The sequence below is a fragment of the Carcharhinus amblyrhynchos genome, unplaced genomic scaffold (assembly GCF_965287045.1).
Source record: "Carcharhinus amblyrhynchos unplaced genomic scaffold, sCarAmb.v2.hapA scaffold_44, whole genome shotgun sequence".
In the NCBI taxonomy this organism is placed as follows: Eukaryota; Metazoa; Chordata; class Chondrichthyes; order Carcharhiniformes; family Carcharhinidae; genus Carcharhinus; species Carcharhinus amblyrhynchos.
Window position 1 is genome coordinate 1,920,812 of NW_027649785.1, and position 17,627 is coordinate 1,938,438.

The 17,627-nt window shown below is 51.2% G+C and overlaps 1 protein-coding gene and 2 pseudogenes across 1 annotated transcript in view; all 3 read right to left on the reverse strand.

Moving 5' to 3' along the window:
• LOC145337165 (uncharacterized) overlaps window positions 1–17,627 on the reverse strand; it is a 276,871-nt gene that overhangs the window by 200,482 nt on the left and 58,762 nt on the right.
• Window positions 4,295–4,469, reverse strand: LOC145337197 (U2 spliceosomal RNA; annotated as a pseudogene).
• Window positions 5,750–5,827, reverse strand: LOC145337201 (U2 spliceosomal RNA; annotated as a pseudogene).

The following is a 17,627-nucleotide window of genomic DNA, read 5'->3' on the forward strand; positions in this document are numbered from 1 at the left end:
AGGAGGGTGGGGAGCGGAGGAAGGAGGGTGGGGAGCGGATGCCTCAGCCTCTCAACCTGCATAACGGGTTTGAGGTTCTTGCTTCCAGTCTGGACGAGAACGAGGGAGGTGAGGTTGGTGAGCAAACTGCACACAGTACGGTGATGCAGACGCAGGACATGGGCAAAGAGAAGGTGAAAAGGAACGTAGTAGTGATTGGGGATAGTGGGGTTAAGGGTTTTGACACTGTCCTTTGTCACAGTGACAAAGTGCACAGAAGGGTGTGTTGTCTGCCTGGTGCTCGGGTCCGGGATGTCGCATCTGGGCTGCAGAGGAACCTGGAATGGGAGGGTGAGAATCCGGTCGTTGTGGTGCGTGTGGGTGCCAACGACGTAGGCAAAATGCAAACTGAGGATCTGGGGAGGGAGTGTGAAAAGCTGGGAATGGAATTAAAAAGTAGAACCGACAAGGTGGTTATCTCTGGGCTACTGCCTGAACCGAGTGCAGACGGGCGTAAGGTTGATAAGATTAAGGAAGTGAATGGGTGGCTCAGGGATTGATGTGGGAGGAATGGGTTTGAATTTATGGGGCATTGGCAACAGTATTGGGGTAGGTGGGACCTGTTCAGGTGGGATGGGGTTGGTCTGAACCGTGCTGGGACCAGAGTCCTGGCGAATCGTGTAAATAGGACTGTAGACAGGGCTTTAAACTAATTGTGGGGGGCGGGGGGGGGGGGGGGGGGAGAGGGTGCGAGGGTAGGTGACATTACGGGGTCTAAAGTTAAGGAGAGGGTACAGGTAAGGGAAGAGGCTGAGGATGTCCCAATAATAAAGGCAGTAGGGGGCGTGAGTATGGTTGGTGGCGTTCTGGCAAATAGGGTCCAGGTGAAGGCTGGGGTGAAGGCACTTTATCTGAATGCACGAAGCATTCGGAATAAAGTGGATGAGCTGGTGGCGCAGATCAGCACAAATGGATATGATCTGGTGGCCATTACAGAGACGTGGCTGCAAGGTGACAGGGACTGGGAGCTGAATGTCCAGGGGTATCAAGTGTTTAGGAAGGATAGGCGGGAGGAAAAAGTCGGGGGGTGGGGGGCGTAGCTCTGCTGATTAAGGATAGCATCAGGGTGGTAGCAAGGGATGATATAGGAACCAAAGAGCAGAAAGTGGAATCGTTGTGGGTGGAGATTAGGAACAGCAAAGGGAGGAAGACGCTGGTGGGTGTCGTCTATAGGCCCCCGAATAATGATCTGGAGGTGGGGCGGGCTGTTAACGCGCAAATAAGTGCGGCGTGCAGGAATGGGACGGCCATAATTATGGGGGATTTCGATCTACATATTGATTGGTCGACCCATGTTGGACGCGGTGGGCTCGAGGAGGAGTTCTTGGAATGCTGCCGGGATAGTTTCCTTGAACAGCGTGTGTTGGAGCCGACGAGGGAGCGAGCTATCTTGGATTTGGTGGTATGTAATGAGGCGGGTAGAATTAGGGACCTTGCGGTGAAGGGTCCTCTTGGGGAGAGTGACCATTGTATGGTGGAGTTTCTGGCGCAGATGGAGGAGGAGAAAGTGGGTTCCCGGACACGCGTCCTTTGTTTGAACAGAGGGGAGTACGGTAGGATGAGAGAAGAATTGGCGAATGTTGACTGGGGGAGCGCGTTGGAAGGTAGGTCTGCTGAGGAGCAGTGGAGGATCTTTAAGGAGATCTTTCTTGGTGCTCAGCAGAACTTTATTCCGATGGTTAAAAAGGACCGTAGGAGGAGAGGTAATAAGCCGTGGATAACGAAGGAGGTGAAGGAAAGTGTTAAATCAAAAGCGGAGGCGTTTAGAGTAGCTGAGAGTAGTGGGCGAGAAGAGTATTGGGAGAGGGTTAAATGTCAACAAAGATTGACAAAGAAGTTGATAAAGAAGGGTAGGGGAAACTATGAAGCTGGGCTAGCGCTTAATATAAAAAAGGATAGCAAGAGTTTTTATAAATCTGTAAAAAGGAAGAGGCTGGCTAGGGTGAACGTTGGACCCTTAGAGGATGAGAGGGGGGACTTAGTGGTAGGGGATGGGGAAATGGCTGAGGCCTTGAATAACTTTTTTGTTCCGGTCTTCACGGAGGGGGACGTGAATAATTTGCCGGGTGTTAGCGATGGAAAGGTGGTAGGACTGGAGGGTCTCAATGACATTACTGTTACTAGAGAGGCGGTGCTCGACAGACTGGAGGGACTGATTGTGGACAAGTCCCCAGGACCGGATGGAATGCATCCGAGGGTTCTGAAAGAAATGGCGGAGGTGATAGTGGATACCTTGGTGGTTATTTTCCAAACGTCGCTGGATTGCGGGGAAGTGCCGGAAGATTGGAGAACGGCTAATGTTACGCCGTTGTTTAAGAAGGGTGGCAGGCAGAAGGCAGGGAATTATAGGCCGGTTAGTTTAACGTCTGTTGTAGGTAAAATGTTAGAATCCGTCATCAAGGAGGAAATAGCGAGGCATCTTGAGGGGAATTGCTTGATAGAGCAGACGCAGCACGGTTTTGTTAAGGCGAAGTCGTGTCTGACAAGTTTATTGGAGTTCTATGAGGATGTGTCTAGGGCGGTGGAAAGAGGAGAGCCGGTGGATGTGGTGTACCTTGATTTTCAGAAGGCGTTTGACAAGGTACCTGACAAGAGGTTATTGCAGAAGGTAAGGGGGCATGGCGTTGGGGGTGGGGTGTTAGCGTGGATAGAGGATTGGTTGTCAAATAGGAGGCAGAGAGTGGGGTTAATGGGTGCTATTCGGATTGGCGGTTGGTGACTAGTGGAGTGCCCCAGGGGTCGGTGCTGGGGCCTCAGCTATTTACCATTTATACAGATGATCTGGAGGAGGGAACCGAGTGTATGGTGTCGAAATTTGCTGGTGGCACCGAGATTGGTGGAACGGCAAATTGCGCGGAGGGTGTGGAGAGTCTGCAGAAGGATCTAGATAGGCTGGGCGAATGGGCCAGGAACTGGCAAATGGAATTTAATGTTGGCAAGTGCGAGGTGGTCCACTTTGGTAGGAATAATGGTAGGAAGGACTATTACTTCAGTGGCGAAAAACTGCAGCAGGCGACGGTGCAGAGGGACCTCGGGGTCCCTGTGCATGAGTCGCAAAAACCCAGCCTGCAGGTGCAGCAGGTGGTCAGGAAGGCAAATGGGATGCTGGCCTTCATAGCGAGGGGGATTGAATATCAAAGTAGGGAGGTCTTGCTGCGGCTGTATAGGGCATTGGTGAGGCCGCAGCTGGAGTACTGTGTGCAGTTTCGGTCGCCGTACTTACGCAAGGATATTTTGGCCTCGGAGGGAGTGCAGAGGAGGTTTACTAGGCTGATACCGGAGTTGAGGGGGTTGAGCTATGAGGAGAGGCTGAATAAACTAGGCTTGTACTCGTTAGAGTTTAGAAGAATGAGGGGAGATCTCATTGAGACGTATAAGATGATGAATGGGATGGATAGGATAGGGGTGGAGAGGCTCTTCCCGCTCAGAAAGGACAGTACGACTAGGGGGCACAGCCTAAAGATAAAGGTGGGGGTGGGGGTGGGGGGGCGGCGGTTTAGAACGGAGTTGAGGAGGAACTTCTTCACTCAAAGGGTGGTGAATCTCTGGAATTCTCTGCCCGTTGAAGTGGTGGAGGCTGCCTCGCTAAATATTTTTAAGACGCGGGTTGATGGGTTTTTGATAAGCGAGGGGATTAAGGGTTATGGGGAGAGGGCGGGAATGTGGAACTGAGCCGCGACAGATCAGCCGTGACCTTACTGAATGGCGGGGCAGGCTCGAGGGGCTAGATGGCCTACTCCTGCTCCTATTTCTTATGGTCTTATAATGTTCTTATGATTACTATCAAGTAAACCGGTTGGACTGTAACCTGGTGTGGTGAGACGTCTTACTGTGTGTGAAGCTGGCAGTGAGCACGTGTGGAGAGGAAGTGTTTGTTTGTTTGTAAGAGACAGAGCAGAGTTGGGCAAGCAGAAACTGATAGGCGAGTTGGGCAGACATGAGGACGGCCTGAAGCGGGATGTGGGGTTCATGTCAGACTAGGTGTAAGCGCCGCCACCGTTTGGCCTGGAGACAATTTCTTGAAGCTGCGATTGCCACTGGAGACAGGGACAACGTGTGTACGTGTAAAGAGTGGCATTGCGAGCATTAGGTTGCAAGCGATGGCGCGTTTGTGAAGCCAACCGTCTGCAGTCACTTGAGGAAAGAAGGAGCAGCGCTGGGAAAGCTGGTGATAGCAAATAAAGCCTGTTGGACGACATCAGAGTGAGTTGTGCGAGAGCTGTTTTTTGAAGTTTGAGGATGTCCCCAGAAAGGGGGGTGGTGCACCGTTCCCGGAGATACTGCAATACCAGGCCGATACGTGGAGTGGACGGAGCAAGCCCCTATTCCATCTCCCTGCTCCAAAAATCAATTTAATATATGGTCCCCAGATAAGGGACGTATCAGATATTAAACTGATAAGAACAGATTTTTTTTTTTCTCAAAAATATACTTTATTCATACAAAAACACTCTGCGATCATTTCAAATTATGCATGGCTTTGAATAATAACAAACAATGCGGCGTCAAAACAATTCTTTCAGATCTGTACAAATTACAATAACTACATATGAAAACCCAAAAAAAAACTATGTTCTTGTCTCAATATTTACAGATTTGTGCTAACTCCTATGATTACATTTCAATACTTAAACTATATACACGCCTCAATAAATTACTGTGTGCCGTTAGTGCTCAGATTGGCACACAGTTACGCAGGTCGAGGGTATTCTGCAGTCCCTGGGCCCTCGGTCTGCCTCCGTTGGAAGGCCTTACAGCGTGGCCTTTCCCCATTGTGCCTTTGCGGCGGCTGCCCCAAGCTTCAGCCCGTCCCTCAGCACGTAGTCCTGGACCTTGGAATGTGCCAGCCTGCAACACTCGGTCGAGGACAGTTCTTTCCGCTGGAAGATCAGCAGATTTCGGGCGGACCAAAGTGCGTCCTTCACCGAGTTGATGACCTTCCAGCAGCGGTTGATATTGGTCTCAGTGTGCGTCCCCGGAAACAGCCCGTAGAGCACAGAACCCTGCATCACCGAGCTGCTCGGAACGAACTTCGACCAATACCACTGCATCTCACTCCAGACCTTCTTTGCAAAGGCACATTCCATAAGGAGGTGTGCGACCGTCTCATCAGCCCCGCAGCCGCTTCGAGGGCAGCGTGCAGTGCTGCTGAGACCTCGAGCGTGCATGAAGGATCTGACGGGGAGTGCCCTTCTCACCACCAGCCAAGCCAGATCTTGGTGCTTGTTTGTCAGTTCTGGTGATGAGGCGTTCTGCCAGATAACACTGACAGTCCGCTCAGGGAACCTTCCGACAGGATCCGCCGTCTCCTTCTCTCTCAGGGCCTCAAGGACGTTCCGCGCTGACCACTGCTTTATCGCCCTGTGGTCAAAGGAGTGTTTCCGGAAAAATTCCTCCACGAAGGACAGGTGCTGCGGGACGGTCCAACTACTCGGAACGTTCCGCGGCAGTGGGGCCAGACCTATCCTTCGCAACACTGGGGACAGGTAGAACCTCAAAACAAAGTGGCACTTGCTGTTGGTGTACCGAGGATCTACGCACAGCTTGATGCAGCCGCACACAAAGGTGGCCATCAGGATGAGGGCGGCGTTGGGAACGTTTTTCCCTCCGTTCTCTAGAGATTTGTACATCACTTCCCTCCGGACGCGATCCATCTTTGATCTCCAGATGAACTTGAAGATGGCCCTCGTCACTGCTGCAGCACAGGATTTGGGGATAGGCCACACCTGCGCCACGTACAATAACCCGGATACTACACTTGATCTTAGCCAAAAGGCCGAGAAGCGATGCCGGCGCCGCTCTTGAGTCGCCCAACTGTCATATGCCTTCCCTCTTTGACAACAGGCTGACACCATTCAAACACTTAGACACACATAAGCACTCTCAGCTGCAGTCTTGTCACCTTTCTCCCGGCCTTTCTCATTACAACACACAAGTCGCCTTTTCTCCCCTTTTTCACTGCCACTGCACCACAGTTATGTAGATGGCCCCGTACTCCACCAATCACTTAGCAGAGGGTTGTGCCTATTCACGTCTACGTCACTGTCGAGGCGCTGCTGTTGAACAAGCTTTTGAAAACAGTTGCGTGTTTTGCAGGCCGTGAGTGAGAATGCAGCGAGCGACTGTGCCCGTACAATACTTGCAGCACCAAAGGAGGCCGTTTGGCCTGGGCCAGAGCAACTCCCTTGGTGCCAGTCGCCCTACAGATAGTTTACCTTCAGATAATTCATTGTCTTTTGAAAGGCAACGCTTGACACTGCTCCCCGCACGCTCTCAGGCACACTGCGTTGCCGCAGCACAAAAAGCTTTCTCCTCTCCTCACCTCGCTCCTGTTGCCTGGAGTCCTGTTCTTGTCAGAGATTAAACAGCAACTATCTATAAGATCCGTGGGCTGTGTACTTCAAGGAATTCTGCTAGCCCAAGTCTCGGTCATGTGACGTGAGTTTCGGGAGATTAAACAGGGTCCTCTTGTTGAAACCATTGTGTTAGAACAATTAGCGATTAGGCCATTAGCACCATTCTTGGAGATTAAGACCTGCGAACTGCTGTTGGTTTGAACTCTGGCTTGGGCAGACAGACTGTCTTTTGGACTATTGTGTTCACTTGCTTAGAGAGTGAAGCCGGGAGCCCGAGCACCAGAACCCGAGTCACCTCATAGAATCCCTCCAGTGCAAAAGGAAGCCATTCAGCCTATCGAGTCTGCACCGACCACAATCACCCTCCCAGGCCGCATCCCTCTAACCCCACGTATTTCCCCTATTAACCTCCCTGAGACAAAGGGACAATTTAGCACGGCCAATCCACCCTAACCTGCACACCTTTGGACACTAAGGGACAATTTAGCATGGCCAACATGGAAACAACAGGTACAGCAGCTTGGGATATCAATGGGTGATGGGCTGAAGGGCCCCAACACAGGATAGAAATAACTGAGAAATGCCCTCTACGTCCGTTAGCAAGGTGTGGAAGTTTTTCCGCAAATTGCAGGATTTTACGCGTGCAACATTGGTGAAAGCCCGTCCACGGATTTGAGGCGTACACGGTCCGTGTTTCTGGCGCGTACAGATGCTCAGGAACCACGGCTGCTGTGTTGACCGTGAGCTTGGTTCTGGAATTGAAGTCCTGGTCACTTTGTGCCTCAGGCGTCCGAAGACTGGACTGGCACGTTGGAGTCGATGCTGAATTTCAGCATCGATGTCTGCTCGTGCCAAAAGGAGGCTCCCGACGTATGGGAAATGATCCACGTTGTCCAGGGGCTCACCTCGGATTTTGATAGCTGGCGGTGGCAGTTTTGTGTGGCAGGAGCGGAACAGAGAGCCGTTCCGATATGTCTTAGTGAATGCGTCGGCACTGGTTTGTAGTTCGACCTGAGCGTGCACGTACACAGGTACGCGGGCGTCGTCTGCACCCTGCAGCTCGATGACAGAAGTTGGGGTGGTCTTGGCTCTGGCCTTGAGGAATCGCAGGTCGAATAGTTTCCCGCTATCTGGTAGGTTAACTGCAGCCCTGCGGGGTGCTTCAACGTACTGAGACGGAGTGTCGCTGCGAGGAAGACGGAGAAGAGCGTTGTTGCGATGACACGGCCCTGTTTGACCCCAGTCTGCGCACGTGTTGGGTCTTTGGTGGTTCCGCTGGCGAGCATCACGGCTTGCATGACATGGTGGAGCAGGCAGAGAATGGTGACGGATTTCTGTGGGCAGCCAAGTTTGAGGAGAATGTTCCACAATCCACAGGGTGGAAGACCTGAGATCGAAGAAGGCCACGTACAGAGGTTGATGCTGCTCCCTGCACCCTTCCTGGATTTGGACCATGCTGAAGATCATGTCCGCTGTGCCTCTTGTTGGGCAGAAGCCGCACCGAGACTCGGGGAGGAAGTCTTCGGCTATTGGGAGGAGGCTGTTGACGAGGATTCTCTCCACCTTTCCGGTGGCAGAGTGTAGGGAAATCCCTTTGTAATTCCTTTCTTGAAGATGCGGTGTCGTCTACAGAGAGGACTTCACTGATCGAGACGCGCTGTATTTTTTCACTTTGCTTTCTGTCTGGATAGCTTGTAAAGCATGCAGGTAAGCTCCTTGTGTATCGACAGAGGGGTGTCGGGGGCGCAAAGTCAGAAGCAATGAGGGGGCTCGGACACAGCCCTGTTGTGCTTCGCTCTTCACCCGCGTGGTGCCGTCAAACTGCATGCTGCAAGGAAAGGAGCGAGTGAGGCTGTGGAGGACTGTGCACTGTCGGTCTTCTTGTAGCGTACTCTGGTATACTTGCAGCAGGCCTGGGTCGGACAAGTTCCCCGACGCCGAGTAAACCTCAGCCGGTCAGCCGTCGCTTCCGGGAGTTTTACCCTTCTGAAAGGAGTCGACGGCCGTTGTCAGCTCGTCCAGAGATTACGGTCTGGCCAGGCTCTCCCGCCGGCCGTCGTCTAAGACCTCCGTGATAGGCGACAGGAAAGACCGGGAGGCCGTGCTGTGTGTCGGCATCGGGTCGTATAGTGCGGCCTAGAAAGATTTGCAGATCCTCAGAGTGTCAGTCTGCGAGGACTTTCCAGAGCTACCTTCTTCCTTCAGGCTGCTGATGGCAGAGGCCTCTCTGTGCACCTTTTGGAAGAAGAAAGGTGAGCACGTTTCATTTTGCTCCACGGAGCGGAGCCTGGATCGGAAGATGACCGATCACTCTTTACGGCGGGGCAGACACATTATGTTGTTGTTCGTCCGTCGTCATCGACGAGGGCCTCGACGCCATTAGTCATTTTGAGGCTGGTTGCGGTGTGTCCGAAGGTGTCTGATCAGGCCAATTTGGGCACGCAATGTCCTGGCGCATATTGGACAGACTTGCAGTTGTTGTGCTGGTGGCTCTGGACTTGCGCAGTTTGCGCTGAAGTTGTGCTTCAGCAATACACCTTGCTTTGTGAGCCTGACAGTCTTTGTGGGTGAGGCAGCGCCAGGTAGGGTGGTTTTGTGCCAGCGTTTCCCAGGTGGTCGTGTCAATGTCAAGCGACTTCAGGGAGGCCTTGAGTGTGTCTTTGAAACGTTTCTTCTGCCCTCCACGCGAGCGTCTTCCAGCAGAGAGTTGCCCAAAAAGGAGCTGCTTGGGTATGCGCTCGTCTGACATACGGAGGACGTGACCTGCCCACCGGGTCTGCGCTCTCGTCAGCAGTGTGTGGACTGATGGTAGACTTGCTGTAGAGAGAACTTCAGTGTCTGGTACTTTGTCTTGCCATCGGATGCGTAATATTCTGCGAAGCCATGTCGTGTGGAAATGATTGAGCTGTCTTGCCTGCCTTCGATACACAGCCCACGTTTCCCAGGCATGCGGGAGGGTAGTGAGTACCGCGGCGCTGTAAACCTTCAGTTTTGTTGCTGAGCCGATTCCCCGCCGTTCCCATACAGTGGAGTGCAGTCTACCCAAAGCAGAACTTGCCTTTGCTATTCTGCAGTTAACTTTTCTATCAGTAGTCGCTGCTTGGGAGAGGGTGCTGCCAAGATAAGTGAACTGGTCCACTGCCTGTAGTTTCTGCCCTTGGATTGTGATTATGGGTTCTGTGTACGGCGCACGAGGAGCAGGCTGGTACACGACTTTGGTCTTTTTAACGTTGATGGCGAGTCCAAAGTTGTCACAAGCCGTGGAAAATTTGTCCACGCTGACTTGCATCTCTGACTCTGGGCGCAGTCATCGGCAAAGAGGAAATCTCTCAGAACAGTCTCCTTCACTTTGGTAATAGCTTGAAGTCTCCTCAGGTTGAAGAGCTTCCCATCCACTCTGTACTTGAGGCTGATTCCAGCCGCACTGTCCTGGAAGGCATCATTCAGCATGGCAGTAAACGTCATGCCGAACAGCGTGGGTGCGAGCACACAGCCCTGTTTGGCGCCACTGGTGACTGGCAATGCTTCAGAGGATTCTCCGCCATCCAGTACTCTGGCCGTCATGGAACTGGCGAACCATCTGAATGAATCTGGGTTGGGGGGGTGGGCGGGCAGCCGAACTTTGACATGATCCTGCTTTCGCAGGGTTACCAAACGTTGTGTAGAGCTCGCGGTGCTGCTCCTGACACTTCTCCTGAAGTTGGCGCGAGGTAAAAATCATGTCAGTCGTCCCACGACCTTTGCAGAAGCCACACTATGACTCTGGAAGCAGGCCCAGTTCCAGATGAGTGACCAGACGATTTAGCAGGACTCTCGCGAGGCTTTTTCCTGTGACGGAGAGCAGCGAGATTCCTCGGTCAGCCTCACTCTCTCTTCCCAATTGCCATCTAGATCCAGTGGCAAGACAAGAGTCAAGCCGGCTGGAGGTGGGACTAGGTGCAGTGGATGACCAGGACGTCTTCTGTGTCTCGTCCTGCTCTTCGCGTTCCACGACGCTTGCAGAGACCGCCTTCTTGACCGTTGGACCTTCCGTTGGTCTCGTCCGCTCAATCCGCCGGACTCAGTCTTCACACGGTGGGATAGACATCTCCCTAACTCACCGAGGGTCGAGACCCGTCGGCTACCCTCAGCCGGTTCAGCCAGCTTGTTGAGGCCGCTGTCGCGTGCAAATAGCTGTCAAGAGTGAGGAGTTCCCCCATCAATGAGGAATTCCTCTTGTCAATTTGGAGTGCCCCTTTCAACTCGGAGTCCCTTGTCCATTGGCAATGCCCCCTGCCAATTTGGAGTGTTCCCTGTCAGTTAGGAGTGCCACCTGACAGATTGGAGTTCCAACTAAGAGTGTCAACTAGGGGTGACCCCTGTGAATTTGGAGTGCCAGCTGTCAATTAGGAGTTCCACCTCTCAATTAGGAGTGCCCCCTGTCACTTAGGAGGACCCTCTGACAATTAGGAGTGTCCCTGTCAATTAGAAGTGTCCCTGTCAGTCAGAAGTGCTCACTGTCAAATTGGAGTGCTCCCTGTCAATTAGGAGTGCCCCCTGTCAATCAGGAGCTCCCTTGTCAATTCGGAGAGTCCCATCAGGTAGGAGTTCCCCCTGTGAATTAGGAGTGCCCCCGTCAATTAGAAGCGTCCACTGTCAATTAGGACTGCCCCATGACAATTAGGAGTGCCCCTGTCAATTCGGAGGGCCCCCTGTTGATTAGGAGTGTCCCTGTCAATTAGGAGTGCCGTGTCTCAATTATGAGTGCCCCATGTCAATTTAGGAGTGCCCCATGTGAATTAGGAGTGCCCCCTGTCAATTTGGAGTGCCCCTTGTCAATTAGGAGTGTCCCCTGTCAATTAGGAGTGCTAATGTGCATGTGCCGGCATTGGACTGGGGTAAACACAGTAAAAAGTCTGACAACACCAGGTTTTAGTCCAACCGATTTATTTGATAGTAAACGCACAAGCTTTCGGCTCGAAAGCTTGTGCGTTTACTATCAAATAAATCGGTTGCACTAAAACCTGGTGTTGTCAAACTTTTTACTGAATTAGGAGTGCCCCATGTCAATTAGGAGTGACCTGTCTCAATTAGGAGTGCCCCCTGTCAATTAGGAGTGCCCCATGTCTATTAGGAGTGCCCCCTGTCAATTAAGAGTGCCCCATGTCAATTAGGAGTACCCCATGTCAATTAGGAGTGCCCCATGACAATTAGGAGAGCCCCCTGTCAATTAGGAGAGCCCCCTGTCAATTAGGAGTGCCCCCTGTCAATTAGGAGTGCCCCCTGACAATTAGGAGTGCCCCCTGACAATTAGGAGTGTCCCTGTCAATTAGGAGTGCTCTGTCTCAATTAGGAGTGCCCCCTGTCTCAATTAGGAGTGCCCCCTGTCTCAATTAGGAGTGCCCCCTGTCTCAATTAGGAGTGTCCCCTGTCTCAATTAGGAGTGTCCCCTGTCTCAATTAGGAGTGCCCCCTGTCAATTAGGAGTGCCCCGTCAATTAGGAGTGCCCCGTCAATTAGGAGAGCCCCCGTCAGTTAGGAGATCATCAATTCATAGCGTCCACTGTCAATTAGGAGGCCCCCCTTTCAATTAGGAGTGTACCCTGTCTCAATTAGGAGTGCCCCCTGTCAATTAGGAGTGTCCCCTGTCTCAATTCGGAGTGCCCCCTGTCAATTCGGAGTGCCCCCTGTCAATTCGGAGTGCCCCCTGTCAATTCGGAGTGCCCCCTGTCAATTCGGAGTGCCCCCTGTCTCAATTAGGAGTGCCCCCTGTCAATTCGGAGTGCCCCCTGTCAATTCGGAGTGTCCCCTGTCTCAATTAGGAGTGCCCCCTGTCAATTAGGAGTGCCCCCTATCAACTAGGAGTGCCCCCTATCAACTAGGAGTACCCCCTGTGAATTAGGAGTGCCCCTCTCCATTAGGAGTGCGCCGTTCACTTAGTAGTGTCCCCAGTCAGTCAGGAGAGCCCCCTGTCAATTAGGAGAGCCCCCTGTCAATTAGGAGTGTCCCCCGTCAATTAGGAATGCCCCCTCTCAATTAGGAGTGCCCCCTGTCCATTAGGAGTGCCCCCTGTCCATTAGGAGTGCCCCCTGTCCATTAGGAGAGCCCCCTGTTAATTAGGAGTGACCCCTGTCAATTAGGAGCGCCTCCTGTCAATTAGGAGCGCCTCCTGTCAATTAGGAGTGCCCCTTTTCAATTAGGAGTGCCCATTGGGAGCAACCCCTGTCAGTTAGGAGTGTCCTTGTCAATTAGAAGTGTCCCTGTCAGATTGGAGTGCCACCTGTCTGGAGTGCCCCCTGTCAACTAGGAGTGACCCTGCCCATTCGGAGTGCCCCCTGTCAATAAGGAGTTCCCCCATCCATTAGGATTGCCCCCTGTCAATGAGGAGTTCCCCTATCTGTTAGGAGTGCCCCCTGTCAACACGGAGTGTCCTTGTCAATTAGGAGTGCCCCCTCTCAATTAGGAGACCCCCCTCTCAGTTTGGAGTGCCCCCTCTCAGTTTGGAGTGCCCCCTGTGAATTAGGACTTCCCCTCTTAAATAGGAGTGCCCCCTGTCAGTTATGAGTGTCCCTGTCAATTAGGAGTGCCCCTATCTGTTAGAAGTGCCCCCTGTCAATTAGGAGTGTCCCTTGTCAACTAGGAGTGACCCCTGCCAATTTGAACAGCCCCCTGCTAATTTGGAGGGCCCCCTGTCAACTGGGAGTGCCCCCTGTCAATTATGAGTGCCCCCTGTCAATGAGGAGTTGCCCTCTCAATTAGGAGTACCCTCTCTCAATTAGGAGTGCCCCCTGCCAATTAGGAGTGCCCTCTGACTATTTGGAGTGCCTCTGTCAATTTGGAATTGCCGCTGTCCATTAGGAGTGTCCCCTGTCCATTAGGAGTGTTCCCTGTCAATTAGGAGTTCCCCCTGTCAATTAGTGGTGCCCCCTGTCAACTAAGAGTTCACACTTCAATTAGGAGTGCCCCCTGTCAATGAGCAGTGTCCACTCTCAATTATGAGTGCCCCTGTCAATTAGGAGTGCCTCCTAACAATTAAGAGTGCCCCCAGTCCAGTAGGAATGACCCCTGTCAATTATGAGTATTCCCTGTCAATTAGGAGCGATCCCTGAGAATCAGCACTGCCCCCTGTCAATTAGGAGTGCCACTTGTCAATTTGGGGGGCCACCTGTCAGATTGAGTGCCCCCTGTCAAGTAGGAGTGCCCCTGACATTAGTCAACTATGAGACTCCTGTCAATCAGGAGTGTCCCTGTCAACTAGGAGCCCTCTGTCAATTAGCAGTGCCCCCAGTCAATTAGGAGCGACTGCTGTCAATCAGGAGTGTCCCCTGTCAATTAGGAGTGCCCCATGTAAATTTGGAGTGCCCCCTGTCAATTAGGAGTGCCCCCTGTCAACTAGGAGTGACTGCTGTGAATTAGGAATGCCCCCTGTCAATTAGAACATAGAAAAACTACAGCACAAACAGGCCCTCCAGCCCACAAGTTGTGCCGAACATGTCCCTACCTACGAGGCTTACCTATAACCCTCAATCCTACTAAGTCCCATGTACTTATCCAAAAGTGTCTTAAACGACCCGATCAAATCTGCTTCCACAACCACTGCGGGCAGCCGATTCCACGCACCCACCACCCTCTGAGTGAAAAACTTACCCCTGACATCTCCTCTGTACCTACTCCCCAGCACCTTAAACCAGTGTCCTCTTGTGGCAGCCATTTCAGCCCTAGGAAGAAGCCTCTGAGAATCCATTCGATCAATACCTCTCAACATCTATACACCTCTATCAGGTCACCTCTCATCCTTCATCTCTCTAAGGAGAAAAGACCGAGCTCTCTCAACCTAGCTTCATAAGGCATGCCGCTCAATCCAGGCAACAACCTTGTAAATCTTCTCTGCACCCTTTCCATGGCTTCCACATCCTTCCTGTAATGAGGCGACCATAGCTATTTACCATTTATATAGATGATCTGGAGGAGGGAACCGAGTGTAGGGTGTCGAAATTTGCTGATGACACCAAGATTGGGGGAAAGGCAAATTGTGCGGAGGGTGTGGAGAGTCTGCAGAAGGATCTAGATAGGCTGGGCGAATGGGCCAGGAAATGGCAAATGGAATTTAATGTTGGCAAGTGTGAGGTGGTCCACTTTGGTAGGAAGAATGGTAGGAAGGACTATTACTTACGTGGCGAAAAACTGCAGCAGGCGACGGTGCAGAGGGACCTCGGGGTCCTTGTGCATGAGTCGCAAAAACCCAGCCTGCAGGTGCAGCAGGTGGTCAGGAAGGCGAATGGGATGCTGGCCTTCATAGCGAGGGGGATTGAATATAAAAGTAGGGAGGTCTTGCTGCAGCTGTATAGGGCATTGGTGAGGCCGCAGCTGGAGTACTGTGTGCAGTTTTGGGCGCCGCACCTGCGCAAGGATATTTTGGCCTTGGAGGGAGTGCAGAGGAGGTTTACTAGGCTGATACCGGAGTTGAGGGGATTGAGCTATGAGGAGAGGCTGAATAAACTAGGCTTGTACTCGTTAGAGTTTAGAAGAATGAGGGGAGATCTCATTGAGACGTATAAGATGATGAATGGGATGGATAGGATAGAGGTGGAGAGACTCTTCCTGCTCAAAAAAGACAGTAGGACTAGGGGGCACAGCCTCAAGATAAAGGGGGGGCGGTTTAGAACGGAGTTGAGGAGGAACTTCTTCACTCAAAGGGTGGTGAATCTCTGGAATTCTCTGCCCGTTGAAGTGGTGGAGGCTGCCTCGCTAAATATTTTTAAGAAGCGGGTTGATGGGTTTTTGATAAGAGAGGGGATTAAGGGTTATGGGGAGAGGGCGGGAAAGTGGAACTGAGCCACGACAGATCAGCCATGATCTTACTGAATGGCGGGGCAGGCTCGAAGGGCCAGATGGCCTACTCCTGCTCCTATTTCTTATGTTCTTATGTTCTTTATTTCTTATAACTGAACACAGTATTCCAAGTGGGGTCTGACCAGGGTCTTATACAACTGCAGCATTATTTCCCGACTCCTAAACTCAATTCCTCGATTGATGAAGACCAGAAAAATCATCTGCCTTCTTAACCACATCCTCTACTTGCGAAGCTGATTTGAGCATCCTATGAACCCGGACCCCAAATCCTTCTGATCTTTCACAGTGCCAAGAGTCTTACCCTTAGTATTATATTCCGTCATCCTATTTGACCTGCCAAAATGAATCACCACACACTTACCTGGGTTGAAGTCCATCTGCCACTTCTCTGCCCAGTCTTGCATCCTATCAATGTCTCGTTGCAACTTCTGACATCCCTCCACACTTATTGACAACACCTGCAACCTTTGTGTCATCAGCAAACTTACCAACCCATTCCTCCACTTCCTCATCCAGGTCACTTATAAAAAAATCACAAAGAACAAGGGTCCCAGAACAGATCCCTGGGACGCTCCACTGGTGTCCGACCTCCATGCAGAAAAAGACCCATCTACAACCACTCTTTGCCTTCTGAGGGCAAGCCAGTTCTGGATCCACAATGTTCCCTTGGATCGCGTGCCCTTTCACTTTCTTCCAAGCCTTGCATGGAGGACCTCATCAAAAGCCTTGCTGAAGTCCATATAAACTACATCTACTGCTCTTCGTTCGTCAATGTGTTTAGTCACATCTTAAAAATTCAACCAGGCTCATAAGGCAGGATCTACCTTTGACAAAGCCATGCTGACGACGTTTGATCATACTGTAGCTTTCCAAATGTTCAGAAATCCTGCATCTCAGGATCTTCTCCATCAACTTACCAACCACTGGGGTTAGACTCGCTGGTTTATAATTTCCTGGGCTATCTCTTCCTTTCTTGAATAAAGGAACCACATCTGCAATCCTCTGGAACCTCTCCCATCTCCATTGATGATGCAAAGATCATCGCCAGAGGCTCTGCAATCTCTTTCCTCGCCTCCCACAGTAACCTGGGGTACATCCCATCTGGTACCGGCGACTTACCTAACTTGATGCTTTTCAAAAGCACCAACACATCCTCTTTCTTAATGTCCACATACTCAAGCTTTTCAGTCTGCTGCAAGCCTGCACTGCAGCCACCAAGATCCTTTTCCACTGGGAATACTAAAGTAAAGTATTCATTGAGCACCTCTGCTATTTCTACCGGTTCTATCCAAACTTCCCTACCGTCACATTTGATAGGTTCTATTCCTTCACATCTCATCCTTTTGCTCTTCACATACTTGTAGAATGACTTGGGGTGTTCCTTAACCTTACCTGCCAAGGTCTTCTCATGACCCCTTCTGGCTCTTCTAATTTTCTTCTTAAGTTCCTTCCTACAAGTCGTATACTCCTCTAGGTCCCTAACTTTATCTAGCTCCCTGAACCTTTTGTACGCTTTAGGAGTGATCTCTGTCAATTAGCAGTCCCCCTGTCAATTTGGAGTGCCACCTATCAGATTGGAGTGACCCCTGTCAACTAGGCATGCCCCCTGTCAATTAGGAAGGCCCCCTGTCAATGAGGTGTTGCCCCATCAATTAGGAGTGCCCCCTGTCAATTAGGAGTGCTCCATGTCAAGTAAGATTTCCACTATCAATTAGGAGCACCCCTGTCAATTAGGAATACCCCCTGTCAATTATGAGTTCCCCTTGAACAATTGAACAATTCTTCAAGAAGGGGAATTGAGACAACTCTGGTAATTTTAGCCTTACTTCTGTTGTGGGCAAAGTTTTAGGAAGGATTATAAGAGATAGGATTTACGATCATCTAGAAAGGAATGATTTGATTTGGGTTAGTCAACATGATTTTGTGAATCAGGTAGGTCATGCCTCACAAACCTTATTGAGTTCCTTGAGAAGGTGACCAAAGAGGTGGATAAGGTAAAGCAGTAGATATGGTGTGTATGGATTTCAGTAAAGGTTCCCCACAGTAAGCTATTGCAGAAGATCCGGAGGCGTGGGATTGAGGGTGATTTAGCGGCTTGGATCAGAAATTGGCTAGTTGTAAGAAGACAGAGGGTGGTGGTTGATGGGAAATGTTCATCCTGGAGTTCAGTTACTAGTGGCGTACCGCAAGGATCTGTTTTGGGGCCACTGCTGTTTGTCATTTTTATAAATGACTTGGATGAGGGCATAGAAGGATGGGTTAGTAAATTTGTGGATGACACTAAAGTCAGTGGAGTTGTGGACAGTGTGGAAGATGTTGCAGGTTACAGAGGGACATAGATATGCTGCCAAGCTGGGCTGAGAGGTGGTAAATGGAATTTAATGCGGAAAAGTGTGAGGTG